This window comes from Phyllostomus discolor, chromosome 4 (assembly GCF_004126475.2).
Source record: "Phyllostomus discolor isolate MPI-MPIP mPhyDis1 chromosome 4, mPhyDis1.pri.v3, whole genome shotgun sequence".
NCBI classification, from domain to species: Eukaryota; Metazoa; Chordata; class Mammalia; order Chiroptera; family Phyllostomidae; genus Phyllostomus; species Phyllostomus discolor.
This window is the reverse complement of record NC_040906.2, coordinates 78224142-78242382: the sequence shown is the minus strand read 5'-3', so window position 1 is coordinate 78242382 and position 18241 is coordinate 78224142. Positions and strand designations below refer to the sequence as shown.

The window sequence follows — 18241 nt, the reverse complement described above, 5'->3', positions numbered from 1 at the left end:
ACTCAAATTTAACAATATATAAAAAAGAATGTATCATGACTATGTGAAGTTTATCATGTAATATAAGAATGGTTCAGTATTTAAAGCTATCTTTTGACCTGAAGATTCTACTGCTGGTATTATACTCTAAGAATCCTGAAACATAAATACAAAAGAACCTATGTACCCCAATGTTCATAGCAGCAAAATTTACAATAGCAAAGTACTAGAAACAGCCTAAGTGCCTACCAGTAAAGGAGTGGATCAAAAAACTGTGATGAAGCCTTGGCTGATGTAGCTCAGTGGATTGAGTGTGGGCTGCGAACCAGTGTCACAGGTTAGATTCCCAGTCAGGGGACATGCCTGGGTTGCAGGCCATGACCTCCAGCAACTGCACATTGATGTCTCTCTCTCTCTCTCTCTCTCTCTCTCTCTCTTTCTCTCTCCCTCCCTCCCTCCCTTTTCTCTCTAAAAATAAATAAAATCTAAAAAAAAAAAACTGTGATGCATTTGCACAATGGAATTCTACACAGCAGAAGGAAGGAATTCCTACCCTTCACGACACCGTTGATGAAACTGGAGAGTATTATGCTAAGTGACATAAGCCAGGAGGTGAAAGACAAATACTATATAATCTACGAGAGAATCTAATGAACAAAATGAGCTAAAAGGCAAAACAAAGCCAGAGACAAGGAAACATGGAACAGAGTGACAGTGATCATAGAGGAGTGGGGAGAGGGGTAGTGCTGGAAAGAAGGGTACGGCACTAGAACAGGTCCAAGAACATGTATGACCCATAGACATGGACAACGATGTGGGGAATGACAACAGTGTGGGAGCAGGAGGTTGTTGGGGTGGAAAGAGCAAAGGGGGAAAAATTGAGATAACTGTAACAGAACAAAAAAATTTTAAATTAAAAATAAAGAGAAAACAAGCAAAGAAAAGAAGCATTTAGTCTAAAGTCTGAACATTTTTAAACACCATTATAAGTTGGCAGTTATAGTATTATAATTGTAATCATCAACAACATCTCCACCAAAGGAATCCAGAAATTTTTTCTTCCATCTTTTATTTATATGAAGTTAAATAGTTCAGGCACACTTGCATTCTTGAAATGTGCTCTAGTTTTAAAGATAGAAGACATAGATCTACTTGTGATATCTCTACAGACATTTGTCTGTAGACTAGTTTCTTAAGTTTTCTGAGTCTTACATTTCAACTGAGCAAATGTTCTGATGAGTATTTTCGTTTATTAAAAGCATAATGAGAGTAAACATGCTCTCTATATAATTCATATAATATAATTGCTGAGATATGAACTGGTATAGAGAGAGAAAAGGGAGAAAAGCTGAGAATGCTAGGTGCAGTGGAATAATAAAGCCAAAGTCGTTTTGTGGTATTATGCATCTTGTTTTAGTATTTTATATTTGATTTTGCAGTAAAGATTATAGGCTAGCTTTATTAAGAAATATGTATAATAAGAAATATAATAAGAGAACTATTGCCAGGTATTTACCCAGTTTGAAATATTTTGTTGCAATCCTAGTAAAAATGTGCTTGAGGAAAAAAAAATGAAATTTACCACGAAGACCTGAGGAAAAGATAGTTGCCTAGTCAAAACTGCATGCATCTAGTAAAATATTTCTTTTTATGCCTACAGGGAGAAAGGTAAGATAATAAATATATAGCTGAATAAGGGTTTTATACATATGAATTATATCTTACATAGCTTATGTGATATAAACATAATGGGATGGAAGTAGCAGTAACAATTGGGTTAGAGGAGGTGAGGCAGCACAAATAAAGAAAACTCATCTGTAAAGGGAGTTCATAACTTAAAGCAATTTCTGCATGTTTAGAAGGTTTGAGGTGGTTGTAGTTAAATCTATTTACAAAGTAAAGATAAAAACCATCTCTCTGTCCCTTCAAAGGACAAACATCGCTTTCTTAAGTCCTCATACTAGTTCCAGAACATAAGAGGCAACAATAATCTTGGAAATATGTCTGCTAAGTTCAACACAATGAAAACGAACAAAGGTAAACACAACACAGTTCCTGACATGTCAGGCCTAAAGGTAACCACCCATTAACTATGGTAAACATAGCAATTAAACACACCTATTATCCCCTGCACTTTGTCAAATCCTCAATAAAATAAAAGTGGTAAGAAAGACACAAACCTACAGAATGAAGAGAATGGGAAAGATAGCCAGAAAAATAAAAATTATATGTAAAATTTAAAAAGAAAGAAGCAATAAATGACTATTGACTAACTTAGCCCTTTACAGTACTATTAATATACAAAATTTATAAAAGTGTTCACAACTCAACAACAAAAAACAAGAGGATTTTAAAATGGACAAAAAGCTTGATGAGATATTTCTCTAAAGAAAATTTACAAATTGCCAATAATCACATGAAAAATCACTGATCATCATGGAAATGCAAATCGCAATCATAATGAAATACCATTTCATATCATTAAGATGACCATTCTTAAAAATATAAAATTAAAAAAAAGAAAATAACTAGTGTTAACAAGTATGTGGAGAAACTGCAACCCTGTACATTGTGCTAGGAATCTAAAATGGTACAATCACTATGAAAAATGAAATGATAGTTTCTTTAAAAATGAAACATAGCATTACCATATTATCCAGCATTCTATTTCTAGGTATGTAGCCAAAATAATTGAGAGCAGTGATTTGAACATATACTGGTACACACTTATTCAGAGTAATATTGTTCAAAATAACTGACAGGTGAAAGCAGCCCAAATATACATCACCAGATAAACAGATAAACAAAATGTGATATACATATAATGGACTATTATTCTGACACATATCTCAATGTAAATAACCTTTAAAGATATAATGCTAAGTGAAACAAGTCAGTCAAACAAAGACAAAAATTACATGACTCCTTTATGTGTATGTAGAGTGGTCAAATTTATAGAGGTAAAAGAAATGGTGATTGCCAGGAACTGGGGAAAATGGTAGGAATACATGTTTAATTTGTGTGGCATTTCAGTTTGGAGAGCTGAAAATTCTGGAGGTAGACATGGGAAAGCTGCAAAGCAATGTTAATGTACTTAATGCCACTGAGCTGGACATTTAAAAATGGTTAAAATGGCAATTGATGTTATGTATATGTTACTACAATAAAAAAGACATATGCAGTCATGTTGAAGTCTCATCAGAAAGAATATAGAAACCAAAAGATATACTTTATTAATACAAATCAAATGAAAACTCTTGATTTGAAAAAATAATCCAAAATGAAAAATTTACTAGAGGGGTTCTATAAAAAATTTGAACTGAAAGTTTTGGTTAACATGTCAGATTATGCTAACAAAAGAATAAAGAAAAAATATTTAGGAAAATAAAGAGTCTCAGATGAATGTATGACGCCTTAAGCATGTTAGCATATAGACATTGGGAGTACTAAAAAGAGAGGAGGAATAGAAAAAAAATTGAAAAATGAATTGCTGAAAAAAATCCTAAATTTGATAAAAATATTAATACATTCAGTTTTACAATCTGCAAGTAAGATGAATATAAAGACATCCATATTCACACCAAGACATATCATAGTTAAAACAGGAAAACAATAACAAAGAGAAAATCTTGAAAGTAGTGACAAAAAATCTGCATATCACATCCAAGGGAGCCCCACCATGTATAAGAGCTGATTCCCCATCTGAAACAAGGAAAGTCAAAAGGTGGTGAGATGGCATATTAAGAGTTTTGAAAAATATGACAACCAAGAATCTTGTATCTAGCTAAAGCATATTTCAAAAACAAGTGCAAAATACAGAGAGTCCAGATAAACTGAGAATGTGTATTGCCAACAAAGACAGCTTAACAGGAATACTAACAGCAATTCTTTAGGCTGAAAGCAAGTGACTCCAGATAGTAAATAATATTTTCATGAAAAGAGAAAGAACATCAATAATGATAATCATGTAGGTAAGTATAAAATATAATTTCATAATTATTTTTCTCTTAGTTGATTTATAAAGCAATATGTATATAGGTATATAATTGGGCTCATAACACAATGTAATCTGTAATACAATGTAATCTGTATAACACAATGTAATCTGTAATAGCTCCAAAACAGGAAGAAGCAATACAGTTATGTAGGAGCCATTCTATATTGAAAGACAGTGTAAGTCTGAAATAGAATTTATTGAGACATGTATTGTCAAACCAGAGCAACCACAGGAGAAGGAAAATCCCAGGATAACACTTACACCTGATCAATTTAAATTGTGTAAGGTACACAGAAGGTCTTGGAAATTTACATCAGCAAGAATAATGATGAATAATGTAAGATAATGATTAAAAAGGTGAATATTGATTTAAACAATAACTGTAAGATAATTATCCTGGAGGAATGTGTGGAGCAAGTATGTTAAGAAGAGACTTCTCTAAGTAAGCAAAATAATCATCTTCCAGTAGAAAGCTGGTCAATTAAATCTGAAAAATCAAAAAAATATTATTATAAGTATGTTATTTTACAAATTTGTTGTTTGAATAAGAAAAGGAAAAGACCTAAAATTGTGGTGTCTTTGAGGAGCAGAGAGCAGGGACCAGTGGCAAGAGACAAATGACTACTCTTTTCATTTAAGTCGTCATGTGCATGTATTACTTTGAAATAAAAATTATTAATTAATAAAACAGGAACCAGATAGCACCTCTACAGGGTCTTAATTTATAATCAATACAAGCATTTTTACACTTTGGGGTCCATTCTGAGGATTAACAAAACAAAATATCTTTTTAATGGATCTTATATTTTTGGTGAAGATTGTCTTAGTCACTTTTACTCAGTGTCTTCCAGAGGTATTTTCATTACTTCATCTTTTTCTTGCCTTCAGTGTAATTATGAGTACAGCTGAGGCAGCACACAATGATGTAGTTCCAAACTGTAATTAATGTGTCAGCAAAACTACAATTAAAATTTTAGATTCTGTAGACTGTAGAATCAGGAAATATACAGACAGACAATTAAATAAAAGATTAGTATATTACTACAAGTGTTAGCCTCAGGAGGAGATTATGTAGATCTACATATTGGAAGACAAACTGCATAAAACCCTAGAACAAAATATATTAAGTTTATATGACATTTTAATGACATGTAAAATAATAAAATTCATAAATTTTAATAATATAAACCATTAATTTTAAATAACTGTAACAACTCAAGATTATCCTTCCAATGAATGTACTTTAGCAAGAAAATTTATTTTGACTTCTGAGCAGGAGTTGAACTTCATAAAAATCTTAACTGTGCCAATTTCAATTTCTTGGGTTCATTAACTGCATTCTACAAAGGTAGAAATACAAATATAATATAAATGTAATGAAGTCTTATGTGGGAAATGTGTTAAATCTTTAGGAAAAATAGCTGGGACTCAGAGCTACAAGCAAGAACAGGCAAGAGGAACATTTAGTAATGAAAGGAAGAACTGCCTCTGTCCCTGGAAATGTCAGCTTAAAATATCCCAAAGCTTCTGTTAACATTATAGGTAAAGCCCAGGGCTACTCAGGGTTTGTTTGTTTTTTTTTTGCCTCAGGGCTCGCAGAGAGGCATTTTGGTATAAACAGGTCTGCTACAGAGGAGGGCTTGGATCTCATTTGAATTGTGTTACTTCAGAGGCCTGGTCACTTTGGCTTCTTTTAAAAATTAATTAATTAACCAATTAATTAACTACTGTATATATATTCTGACATGTTGCTTAATCAGTCAATAAAACAAGGTTTGAGCTACCTAAGGCTACAATATTACTCCCAAGAAGGAAGATTAATGCAACACCCTGCTTAAATGGTGAGGGTAAAGGGTCTCCTCATCCACCAGCTCTTTTTTTTTTTTTCTTTATCTAGGGAATGACCTATAAGGTATAGAATGAGGACCAATGGAACCCATGAGACATACTTTTTCAGATAGCAGCTTGATAATATCTGAAGCCCAGGAAAAAGCAGGCCTCATATCTCCATTTGTTCAAGTTTAGGAGAGCAATCTATCAACTTTTGCCTGGGCTTTTATTCATCTTCCTTTGGCAAAATATTCTGGGGAGGCCAAGTGGATGTCCCTTTCTCCACTTCACATCTTGCCTTTCCCTATTATCTCTCTCTCTGTCCAGTACTTAGATCTGTACTGAGTTCCATTAATGATTCTTAATTTTTCAGAGTCACATGCAGAACACTCACAAATTAGTTGTGAAACTGAAAGAAAATATCTGCTTAATTTTTTTTCCTGTAAGTAGAGGACCATATCTAACTATCTGTGCAATATTCTTTAAGTAGATTCACAGACAAGTGATTCAAGAGTCCCACTTAATTTATGTCAAGAATAATTCTTCTATCATACTTCATAAGATCTCTAATTTTGTAAATAGACATTTAAAAGTAACCATTTTTTGGTTGACAGGTGTCTTGTACAAAGTTTGTAGCAATCATGTGACAAGAGGTAAAATAAATTGGTCATGAACACAACTTTATAATGTTCTACATATGTAGAATCAAAGGGAACCAAAGCATAGTCAGGGTAATGCATATTAGAAACCTAAAATGCAGGTGACAAAAATACTCTAATGCTGTCTCAAGATATATTATCTTTCTCCATGCCACTTTTCAAAAGTGCCATGTGATAGGTATTATGAAAGCAATTACACAAAGAGTCAATTGCCTTCTAGGATAATTCAATTCTGTCCTTTGTGTAATAAAAAGTAGTTTGTTAGGCATATTAAATTTGGAAAGCAATTGAGTGAAATCATTGCAAGGACAGGTATTACATCTGTCTGACACCTTCAATGTCTTAGCAAAATGTCTGACACATGGAAGATGTTAGTATATACATGCTGAATGAAAAGTGTATTTCTAAAATACTTAATTTAATGTCTTATTTTGGGAAATGGAAAAGTCAGTTCTCTCAACTGGGCAGTAATTCACTCCTTTGACTATTAACATATGCACGCTCTAAATTTTCATGTGAAAATCCTGACATCTCTACCAGATTATATACTCCTGAATATAGAGATGGTATTATTTTGTTACAAGCTTCTTTTTTATTACATTAGTAACTCAAGAAATGGTTGGTGTTTATAATAATAACAATGGTAGCCATTAAACCTGAAAGCTATTTTTTAAAAATTGAAATCAATGATGCACGGTAATAATACATTTTATAACTGTCAAGCAGGCTTCATCCATTCATCTATTCATCCATCTGTCCATGCATTCATTCATTCATTCATTCCTACTGATTGATTCCATGTGATATATAACATCCTGTTCCTGGTATGCCATGATGATGAAAAGTTTTATCCTGGGCTGGTAGTCTACTGCACAAACAACCAAATCATAGACTGATAAACATAAAATTAGATGAAAGGAACATAGTGCAATGAGAGGATTAATAAGGACATTGTACTCAATCAGGGATGTCACTAAAGATTTCCTCAAGGAGAAAATACAAGTAGAGATGTGATTTATTGGAGCTTAACTTAATATAGAGAAAATTACCTAAAGAACTTGTTAAAATTTAGATCCTGAATCATATAATGCCTGAGATTCTGCATTTCTAATGAGATGCCAGATGAGGCCCAGGCTGATTATTCAAATACCGCACTCTGAATGGCAGTGATTTTTAGAGGGTGGGATAATAGAATAGACTGTTTTAAAAAATTTTAGTGAAATTAAAAAATTAGTGCCTCAAGGCAAACCAGACACACTACACCAATTGAAAACTATAGTTTTCATTAATAATTCACCTCCTGTGGGTGCAAGCTTATGGACCTTGGGTTTCCTATCTCCCACTACTAGTAGATGTGTGTCTCTACAGAGTTTAGCAGCAAAACTTCAAGTAAGCATATCTAAATATTTTTATAAGAAGAAAATCATGTCTATGGATAATTCTAGGATTGAAAACAAAGAGTTTGAGAATCTGTCACCTTTTAATACCTCATGTCACTTTTCCAAATTGTGAATTGTTTCAAAGAATCATAAATGCACAGGCTCTGAACTATGTTGCATTTCTCTGAAGTGACCACATAGCCCCAGGAGGCCAGGCTGTGGCATAATGAGAAGAAATATTACAGCTTCATAATGGCCTGTTATTTGACTTCATATAAATATAGAAGACACACACTTATATGGTATAAAATTAGTATTTTCTCACACTTTGGGGTTTTGAATAGGCCTTTTTATGTCTCTAATATTTCTCTCTGCAATCTTAATTTAACACATATATTAATAGGTTATATTTAAAAATTAAGCAAATGAACAAAAAGCTGCCAGAAATAATCAGCATATAAATACACCAATACTTTTTCATTATAATTTTATTTAGGATGCAGATTTGTAATATTGGCTTTTTTAAAGTCCCAGGAATAAAAGTATTAAAATGATTCACTCCAAGAATAACATGTTGTACTTTGTAATAGTAAAAAAGTGAATTTTATTAAGAATAAAAATGATGTAGGTAGTATCTAGAATTCACAGTAAAAGTAGACTGAAAAGGAACAGTGATTTTTATGGTAGGCATTATAGAGTAGTCAACTGACTATAGACTTTGCAAAATAAAGATTTGGCCTATATTTGTATTCAGTCCTTAAAAGACAGTACTGCAACATTTTTTTCTCTCTTGCTGATTTATATTTTCAAGAACTTATCTGATCTTATCATGTTATTCATTTCAATTTTATTATTCAATATTGACACTCAAGATATCAGTGTCTAGACAGGCCTTATGAAAGAGTGTTTGCTTTTCCTAGTTCACATTCCCAAATTCTAGAAGTATATTTCTTTCATAGATTAAACCTTTCTTAAAATTTACCCTAAGCCATATTTTCATCCATATAGAACCTTCCAGTTTTCTTTTCTGACAGCAAAGGGTACCTTGATTGATAGAATTCAATTGCTGTGTTAAAATAAGGCAGCTGGCTTTTATCTTACATTAGTATGTCTTCTTATTAGCTTTACCTAGTACATGAAAAAGAATGTGACAAAAATGCAATAATCTGAGGTATCCCACCTGGGGCTACAATTCTGTCTATATTATAGAATATAGACTTCATAGGAAAGAATGAGAATTCTGAATCACAGTCACAGTGGAGACGTGAGTAAAAGTAATGATAAATATGCTACTCACTAATTCTAAACATGACAGGTGTGAGAGAAACTCATGCATTTGACCACTTATACTTAATAAAAAACTAAAATGTGTTAACAATATTTATACTTATAAAAATCTTTACATGTGATGAAATCATATTACCTCAGGCAGTTTTTACAGAGTAGAAAGAGAAATAATACTGTTAAACCAGTTATCTAGAACCTAATCAGTAAATTCACATAACAGAACTCTGATCATATTCATATCCTGCATATCCTAACAATATCAAAGATATACTAAACAGAATGAGAAGCACAAAACCAAGGGACTAACAAGCTGGTGTAGTATAGCAGTTAAAAACATAATCTTTTATGACAAACCAATTGGTTCAAATCCACAGTCTTCTACTTAATAGCTATGTGAGTCACCCTGAAGAGTTTTCTTGGCCTTTCTAACTCTCAGGTTTCTCATCTGAAATAGACTCAGGTTTCTCATCTACTTATATAAAGTGATTATATAAATATTAAACTTCAAAATCTTTCATAAAAAATAAGATAATGTACCAAGTACTTTCTGATTCTTGGTAAATAATGACTACTTCCCTAAAAAAAAGGTATTTGTTCTATTTGTAGGATTTTCTAAAAGATTTAATTTATTTTTAGAGAGGAAAGTGAAGGAGAAAGAGAGAGAGAGAGAAACATCAATGTGCCATTGCTGGGGGTCATGGCCTGCAACACAGGCATGTACCCTGACTGGGAATCGAACCTGTGATACTTTGGTTTGTAGCCCGTGCTCAATCCACTGAGTTATGCCAGCCAGGGCTATTTGTAGGATTTTTTTACAGCATATTATAGCACCTGTAATTTTTTTAGTCTATGGAATTAGCTAGTGATATTTGCTCCTTACAATGATGTGCAAGGATCTGGAGAGCTATGTGCATTATCTATGAGTTGAGCATGGTGGAGGATAAGGTGCTAGAATCAGAGATAGAATTAAGTCATAGACTTAACCGATGACTTCTACTTATGATGTGGATGACATTAAAAAAAAATAACTGGCCATGGCTGGCATAGCTCAGTGAATTGAGCGCGGGCTGCAAACCAGGCATTGCAGGTTCGATTCCCAGTCAGGGCACATGCCTAGGTTGCAGGCCATGGCCCCCAGCAACCGCACATTGATGTTTCTCTCTCTCTCTCTCTCTCTCTCCTTCCCTCCCCTCTCTAAAAATAAATAAATAAAATCTTTAAAAAAATAACTGAATCTATTTGGAATCTTTTTTTTTTTAGAGGAAGATAAAGTTACAGTTGTGCCTATCTCATGGGATTACTGAAGGACTAATGGTGGAATATGTATAAAGCACCTGCCATAATTCTTGGGACATGTAAAGCTAGTCAATAATACAAATTTAAAAAGTAGTCTCTAACTGTTTGGGATAAAAGTGATCTATATTTTACAAAGCAAATTTGGAGAACAAATAATGAATCCAAAAGATTCAACAGGATAAAAATAGGCAGAACTAACAGCATAGCACATAGATATTTTTTACATCAATTATGAAGAAACTTCCACAAGCAAGATATTTTTCTACTTCTTGATGGGCCTTTCAAGGGTTTTATGTACATAGACACACAGTTATATAAATGGATAAGAGTACTAGAAGTGGTATTAAAGTACAGAGGAAGGAGAAAAACCATGGTCAAGAGTAGCTTGAGAAAAGTTTATTAATGTTACTTATGATTGGTGAAGTATTCATACTTTCTGGAAAGATTCAAAGGCAAAAACAAAACATAGTAATAAAAATAATGTTCAAATAATAACTAGTAAAATGCCTGATTGGTTTTGAGATAAAAAAGAATTAAGTTGTGGTGGAAAATAAAATTGAAAAGAGGCTGGATATCACCGTACTTTAATTAATATGTAAATATTTTTATTGTTAGTTTAAATTATCTGTCTTTTCCACTAAACTGTTAAGTTATTGAGAGAAGAGATTCCAGGTTTCATCTCATTATCCAGATGTCTAGTGTGGTGCCTGGATTCTTTAACCATTTATTGTTCGTTTCTTCCATGTTATCCCTAAGGTTCCATGTGTAGATGACATGAGGTTGGTAACAGAGCAAAGTCTGTGAGATTAGTCAGAACATTGCCAAGGAAAATACTTTGTAAAAAAGGAATGATACCTCTTCTCACAGAAAAGAAAGGAAATAATATAGGCATGACTGCAAGTACCTTCATTGTTTTAGATAATGCTGACTTACAGAAGCTTTCATTGTTTGGTGTTTATTTTCTCTTGGAAAATGTAGATATTTGTAAATAATAGACCTGATAAGGGGTTAATACCTAGCATTTATATGAAACACATATAAGTTCACACCATGAAAATCATATAATCCAATTAAAAATGCTCAGAAGACATGAAGAGACATTTCTCCAAAGAGAATATACAGATGGCCAAGAGAAATAGGAAAAGATGTTTGGCATCACTAATCACTCAGTAAAATGTAAATCAAAATCACAATGAGATACCACCTCATACCTACAGAATGGCTATCATCAAAAAATTAACAAGTAGCAAGCATTGGTGAAGAAGAAAGAAAAGGGAAGAATACTGGGAGCATTATTGACAGTAACTAGAATATGAAAGTAACCTAGGTGTCTATTGATAGATTAATGAATAAATAAAATGTGATATATAAATATATATAATAGAATATTACTCATCCATAAAAAATAATGAGTTTTTGTCATTTGAGACAACATAGGTAAACCCAGAGGATATCATGCGAAGTGAAATAAGTCAGACAAAGAAAGCAAACACTTCCTGACTCCACTTATATGTGAAATTTGAAAACAAAACAAAACAAGTGGACAAACAAAATATAAGAAAAATAACCTTGTTTTGAGTGAAAATTATTTGATTTATTACAAAATATCTTTTTTATTCGACAAATATTTACTTGGATATTTCTTATAAAACACACAATGCCATAGGTGCTTAAGGTATGAAGATTACCAGAGCTCCCCCTCTGTCCAACAATAGTTCAGTGTAATAAGAAAAGAAATCAGTCCCTTTCCCATCCCTTGATAAGCAACAATAAAGTTACATGGGAGAATAAAGAGGAGGGATATTTGATCTCAAAGAAAACAGAACAAAAGAGAGTAAAAAAAGAGTAACTTGACTGAGGAGAAACCTAACAAATACTACCTCAGCCAGATGACTGAACATCAACAGTCATTAGTCATGTTAACAGTATTTACCTTTGAGGTGATGTGGTGGAAATGACACTTTCTCTCTATGATCCTCCTCCTAATAACCTATAACCACAGTATCATCCTGAGAAAATTATAAGACAATTTCCAATAGTTGGACATCCTAGAAAACATCAGATCAGTAATCATCAAATTGTAAGTTATTAAAGACTGAGAAAACTGCCACAATATATAGATAATGTATTATAGATTGTAAACTTGAAACCTGTATAATATTATTAACCAATCATCCTAATAAATTTAAATTAAAAAATACAATAAAAAACAACAAAAAAGGATGAGGCCTAAGTAGGCATAACAATTAAAATGCAATGTAGAATCTTGGATAAGATTCTAAGACAGATAACAGACATTAGTAAAAATTAAATAAACCACAAATTTTAATTAATAATAACATTTTTATGTCAATGTATGCATGGTAACTATTCATTGAACTGCTCTAGAAATTAAAGTCTATCTTTTTAAAAAGAAAGACATATTGCTAAAATATAATTATAAATAATGAGAATGTTAGATGAAGAAGAGAGATCAAACTTTCTGATATAAAGAAATATGCTTATGGTAGAGAAAGAGAAATCCTAGGTTGATGTAACTCAATTTTGATACATAGCAATGTACATCTAATTTTATGGTTTTCTCACTTTTTGTTAAAAATATGTTATTTTCCTGGATTTACCACTTATTAATTACGTGGTTTTTGACAGGTCATTTATTCTCTCTGAAATCCTGATTCCAGTGATCATCTGTGAAATGGAGTAATAGTGTCTATTGTGAAGGACTGCTCTAAGAATCAGATATCAGATCCAAGATGGTAGAGGAGTAAGTTGAAGCTACACTAACCTATTCCAAGGATCAATCTGGAATTACAACTAAATTGTAAAGAAAGCATCCTGAATAACCAACTGAACACAGCTGGAGAGAAGCCTCACAACCATGGACAGACAAAAGAAACCACTTCACCACAACATGACTAGTAGGGAGTGTGGAGATGTGAGAGGGTTGGCTGGGCACCCACAGGTGACTGCTGAAGAACTGGAGGTATATTTCAGTGGTGTTTCCCCTGAGAAGTGTGGGGTCTAAACCCAAGCTGGGCTCCCCAGCCTACAGCAACAAAGCTGGAAAGGAGCCCAGATAATATCCATCTGTGAAAAGCAGTGGGGATTCTGTCTGTCAGGGAGAGACTGTTGGAGAATCAGAGAGCCACTTAAAAGGCCAATGCATAAAATGTCATTTGTAGCCACTTACCAGGGTTACAGCAGAGGAAGGACAGAGTAGACTAGAGACGCCTGAGGAGAGTCTAGGGTTGGTGGCTCTTGGGAGAGAACTGAAGGAACAGCCACCAAGAGCCCCATGCTGAGTCATTCCCCATACTACAGATGCCATCTCTCTCAAGCAGAGCCCTCTTCTTCAAGTGGCATCAGCCTGAGGGGAAGCAAGGCTATAATTTCAAATTGAAGGAGAAATAAGGAGCTTCCCAGATGAGAAAAAGCTAACGGAATTCATTAACACCAAACCATTACAGCAACAAATGTTAAAGGACTTGTTTTAAGAAAAAAAAGTAGAAAAGAGAAATAATAAAAACAAAACAGGAAAAAAGTCTAACAATAAAATAGCACTACATACATATCTATTAGTAGTTACCTTAAATGCAAATAGTTTAAATGCTCCAGCTAAAAGATGTAGGGTAGATGAATGGATAAGAAAACCAGACCCATATGTATGCTGCCTCCAAGAGATCCCTTTCAGATTGAAAAATGCACATAGACTAAAAGTAAAGGGATGGAAAAAGATATCTCATGCAAATAGAAAAGAAAAAAAAGCAGTGCAAACAGTACTTATAACTGACAAAATTAGACTTTAAAACAAAGGCTACAGTAAGAGCCAGAGAAGGGCACGATATAATGCCCTTCATAACTACATAATGTTAAAGGGAACAATCCAATAAGAGGATATAACCCTAGTAAACATTTACATACCCAACATAAGGACACCTAAATATTAAAAGGAAATATTGATCAACATAAAGAGAAAAATTGACAGAAATACTGTCATAGTTGTGGATTTTAACACACAATTGACTTTGATGGATAAATCTTCCAGAAAATCAACAAGGAGACAGCAGCCTTAATGACACACTAGATCAAGTGGATTTAATTGATCTCTTCAGAGCATTCCACCCCAAAGCAGCAGAATATACATACTTTTCAAAGTGCTCATGGTATGTTTTCTAGGATAGACCATATGTTAGGACACAAAAAAAGTCTCAATAAATTTAAGAAGATTGAAATCATATCAAGCATCTTCTCTGACCACAATGCTATGAAGCTGGAAATCAATCCCAAGAAGAACACTGAAAAACATGCGAAGACATGGAAGCTAAATAACATGTTATTAAACAATGAATGGGTCAGCAACAAGATCAAGGAAGATATCATAAGATACCTTGAAACAAATGATAATGAGGATACAAAAATTTGTGGGATAAGGGGGGATTTCATAGTATTACAGGCCTATCTCAAAAAAAAGAGAGAAATATCTCATTTAAACAATCTAACCTTACACTTAAAGGAATTTGCAAAAGAAAAACAAACTCCAAGTAAGTAGAAGAAAGGAAATAATAAAGACCAGAGCAGAAATAAATATGATAATGTCTAAAAAAATAAACAAGACAAAAGATCAATGTATCTAAGAGCTTATTGTTTGAAAAGATAAACAAGATTGACAAACATTTAACCAGAAAAAGAGAAGGGACCCCCCCCCCCAAAATAAAATCAGAAATAAAAAAAGGAGAGATAACAACTGACAAAAGAAATATACAGGATTGTAAGAAAATATTATGAACAACTATATGCCAACAAACTGGACATCCTGGGCAAAATGGATAAACTCCTAGTTACATACAATCTTCCAAAACTGCATCAGGAAGAATCAGAGAATCTGAAGACAGATTACACCTAATAAAATTAAAGCAGTAATAAAAAAACTCCCAACAAACAAAAGCCCTGGACCGGATGGCTTCACAGGATAATTTTACCAAACATTCCAAAAAGAGATAACACTTCTGCTTCTCAAACTGTTTCATAAAATTCAAAAGGAGGGAAGTCTCCCAAACTCCCTTTATGAGATCAGTATTATCCTAATTGCAAAACCAGATAAAGATACCGCAAGGTGCCCTGGCTGGCGTAGCTCAGTGGATTGAGTGCGGGCTGCGAACCAAAGTGTCGCAGGTTCGATTCCCAGCCAGGGTACATGCTTAGGTTGCAGGCCATAACCCCCAGCAACCGCACATTGATGTTTCTCTCTCTCTCTCTCTCTCTCTCTCTCTCTCTCTCTCTCTCTCTCTCTCTCTCTCTCCTCTCCTCTTCCCTCCCTCCCTCCCTAAAAGTGAATAAATAAAAAATCTTTAAAAAAAGATACTACAAAGAAATAAAATTATAGTCCAATATCCCTGATGAACATAGATGCTAAAATCCTTAACAAAAGATTAGCAAACCAAATACAGGAATGGATGAAAACCATCATATACCATGATCAAGTGGAATTTATTCCAGGAATGCAAGATTAGTACAACATTTATAAATTGATAAATGTGATAAACCACATAAAAAAAAGGATAAAAACCACATGATCATTTCAATAGATGCAGAAAAGGTATTTGATAAAATACAGCACCCATTTATGATAAAATCTCACAGGAAAGTAGGAATAGAGGGAATATATCTAAACATAATAACAGCCATATATGACAAACCTGCTGCCAGAATCATACTCAATCAACAAAACTATAAGCATTCCCTTTAACACTGGGAACAAGACAGGGATGTCCACTTTTCATCTCTCTTATTCAACATAGTACTGGAAGTCCTAGCCACAGTAATCAGGCAACAAGAAGAAACTAAAGCATCAAAATTGGAGAGAAAGTAATAAAACTACCTTATTCATAGTTGACATGATTCTGTACATAGAGAACCCCAAAGATTTCACAAGGAAACTACTAGAACTGATAAATGAACTCAACAAAGTATCAGGACACAAAATTAATATCCAGAAATCAGTTGTATTTTATATGCCAATAATGAACCAACAGAAAGGGAAATTACAAAAATAATCCCATTCACAATTTCTTCAAAAATAATTAAATACCTAGAAATAAACCTAACCAAGTATGCAAAATTCAGAAAATTTAAGGCACTGAAGAAAGAAATTGAAGAAGATGGAAATAAGTGGATGCACATACCACATTCATGAATAGGAAGAATTAACATCATTGAAATGTTCATATTATCCAAAGCAATCTCTAGATTGAACACAATTTCTATTAAGATTCCAATGACATATTTCACAAAACTAGAACAAATATTTAAAAAATGTATATGGAATGATAAAAGGCCCCACATAGCATCAGTGATGCTGAGAAAGAAGAACAAAGTTGGAGGAATCACACTATGTAATATCAAACTATAATATAAAGCAATAATAATCAAAATAGCATGGTACTGGCATAAAAACAGACATGTAGATCAATGGAATAGATAGAGCCCAGAAATAAGTTCATACCTTTATAGTAAATTAATATTCAACAGAGGGAAGTAAGCACTTACAATGGGCTAAAGTTAGTTTATGCAATAAATGGTGTTGGGAAAACTGGACAGATAGATGCAGACAAATGAAGCTAGACTACCTTCTTATACCACATAAAATAATAAATTCAAAATGAATCAATGAGTTAAATATTAGACCCCAAATCATGAAAATTCTAGAAGAAAATAGGCAGCAAAATCTCAGACACCATAGAGATTTTATTGGATATATCTCCCTTGGCAAGGGAAACAAAAGAAAAAAAAATGGGACTACATCAAACTAGAAAGTTTTTTTTTCAAGCAAAGGAAATCTTCAACAAAATAAAAGACAACCCACAGAATGTGAGAATATATTTGCCAATACATCTGATAAGGGGTTGATATCCAAAATTTACAAAGTAGTTACAAAACTCAATGCCAAAAAAACCCCCACAAATGACCCAATTAAAAAATGGGCAAATGACCTGATTAGACACTTATCCAAAGAAGACATACAGATGGCCAATAGACATATGAAAAGATGCTCAACATCATTAACCATCAGACAAGTGCAAATTAAAACCACATTGAGATACCATCTCACATTTGCCAGAATTGCTATCATCAATAATCAATAAACAAGTGCTGACAAGGATGTGGAGAAAGAAGAACCTCTTACACTATTGATGGAAATACAGACTGGTGCAGCCACTGTGTAAAGCAGTATGGAGATACCTCAGAAAATTATAAATGGATCTGCCTTTTGATCCAGCAATCTCACTTTTGGGAATATATCTGAAGGAATCCAAAGCACTAATTCAAAAGAACATCAGCAACCCTATGTTCTTTGCAGTGTTATTTATAATGGCCAAGATATGGAAGCATCCCAAGTGCCAATCAGTAGATGAGTGGATAAACAACTGTGGGACATTTACATAATGGAATATTACTTGGCCATAAAAAAGAAGAAAATATTACCTTTTGTGACAATGTGAATGGACCTGGAGAACATTATGCTAAGTGAAATGAGTCATTTGGAGAAGGAGAAATACTATACGAATTCACTCATATGTGGATGCTAATGAACAAATTGAGCTAATAAGGAAATGGAGACAGGTTCATAGATGGAGAGTAGGATGACAACTAGTTGGGTGGGTAGGGAAGGTTAGGAGTAGCAGCATTGAGCAAAAAGGAAAAAGGACTCACGGATATGGACAACACTGTGGTGACTGCTTGGAGGAAGGTGGTGTAAGGGGGCTAAAAAGTAAGGAAAAATACAGTAAAGGTTAAATATATATATATTTTTAAAT

The 18241-nt window shown here is 33.4% G+C and overlaps 1 protein-coding gene and 1 long non-coding RNA gene across 2 annotated transcripts in view; both read right to left on the bottom strand.

The window, feature by feature from the left end:
* LRP1B (LDL receptor related protein 1B) overlaps positions 1 to 18241 on the bottom strand; it is a 1792671-nt gene that overhangs the window by 981079 nt on the left and 793351 nt on the right. The gene's annotated exons all lie outside the window — the stretch shown is intronic.
* LOC118500120 lies at positions 1146 to 17670 on the bottom strand. The gene is made up of 3 exons (XR_004902651.1): positions 17444 to 17670; positions 14879 to 14882; positions 1146 to 1163 (listed from the first exon to the last, which is right to left on the bottom strand). It is a non-coding gene; the product is annotated as an uncharacterized LOC118500120 (long non-coding RNA).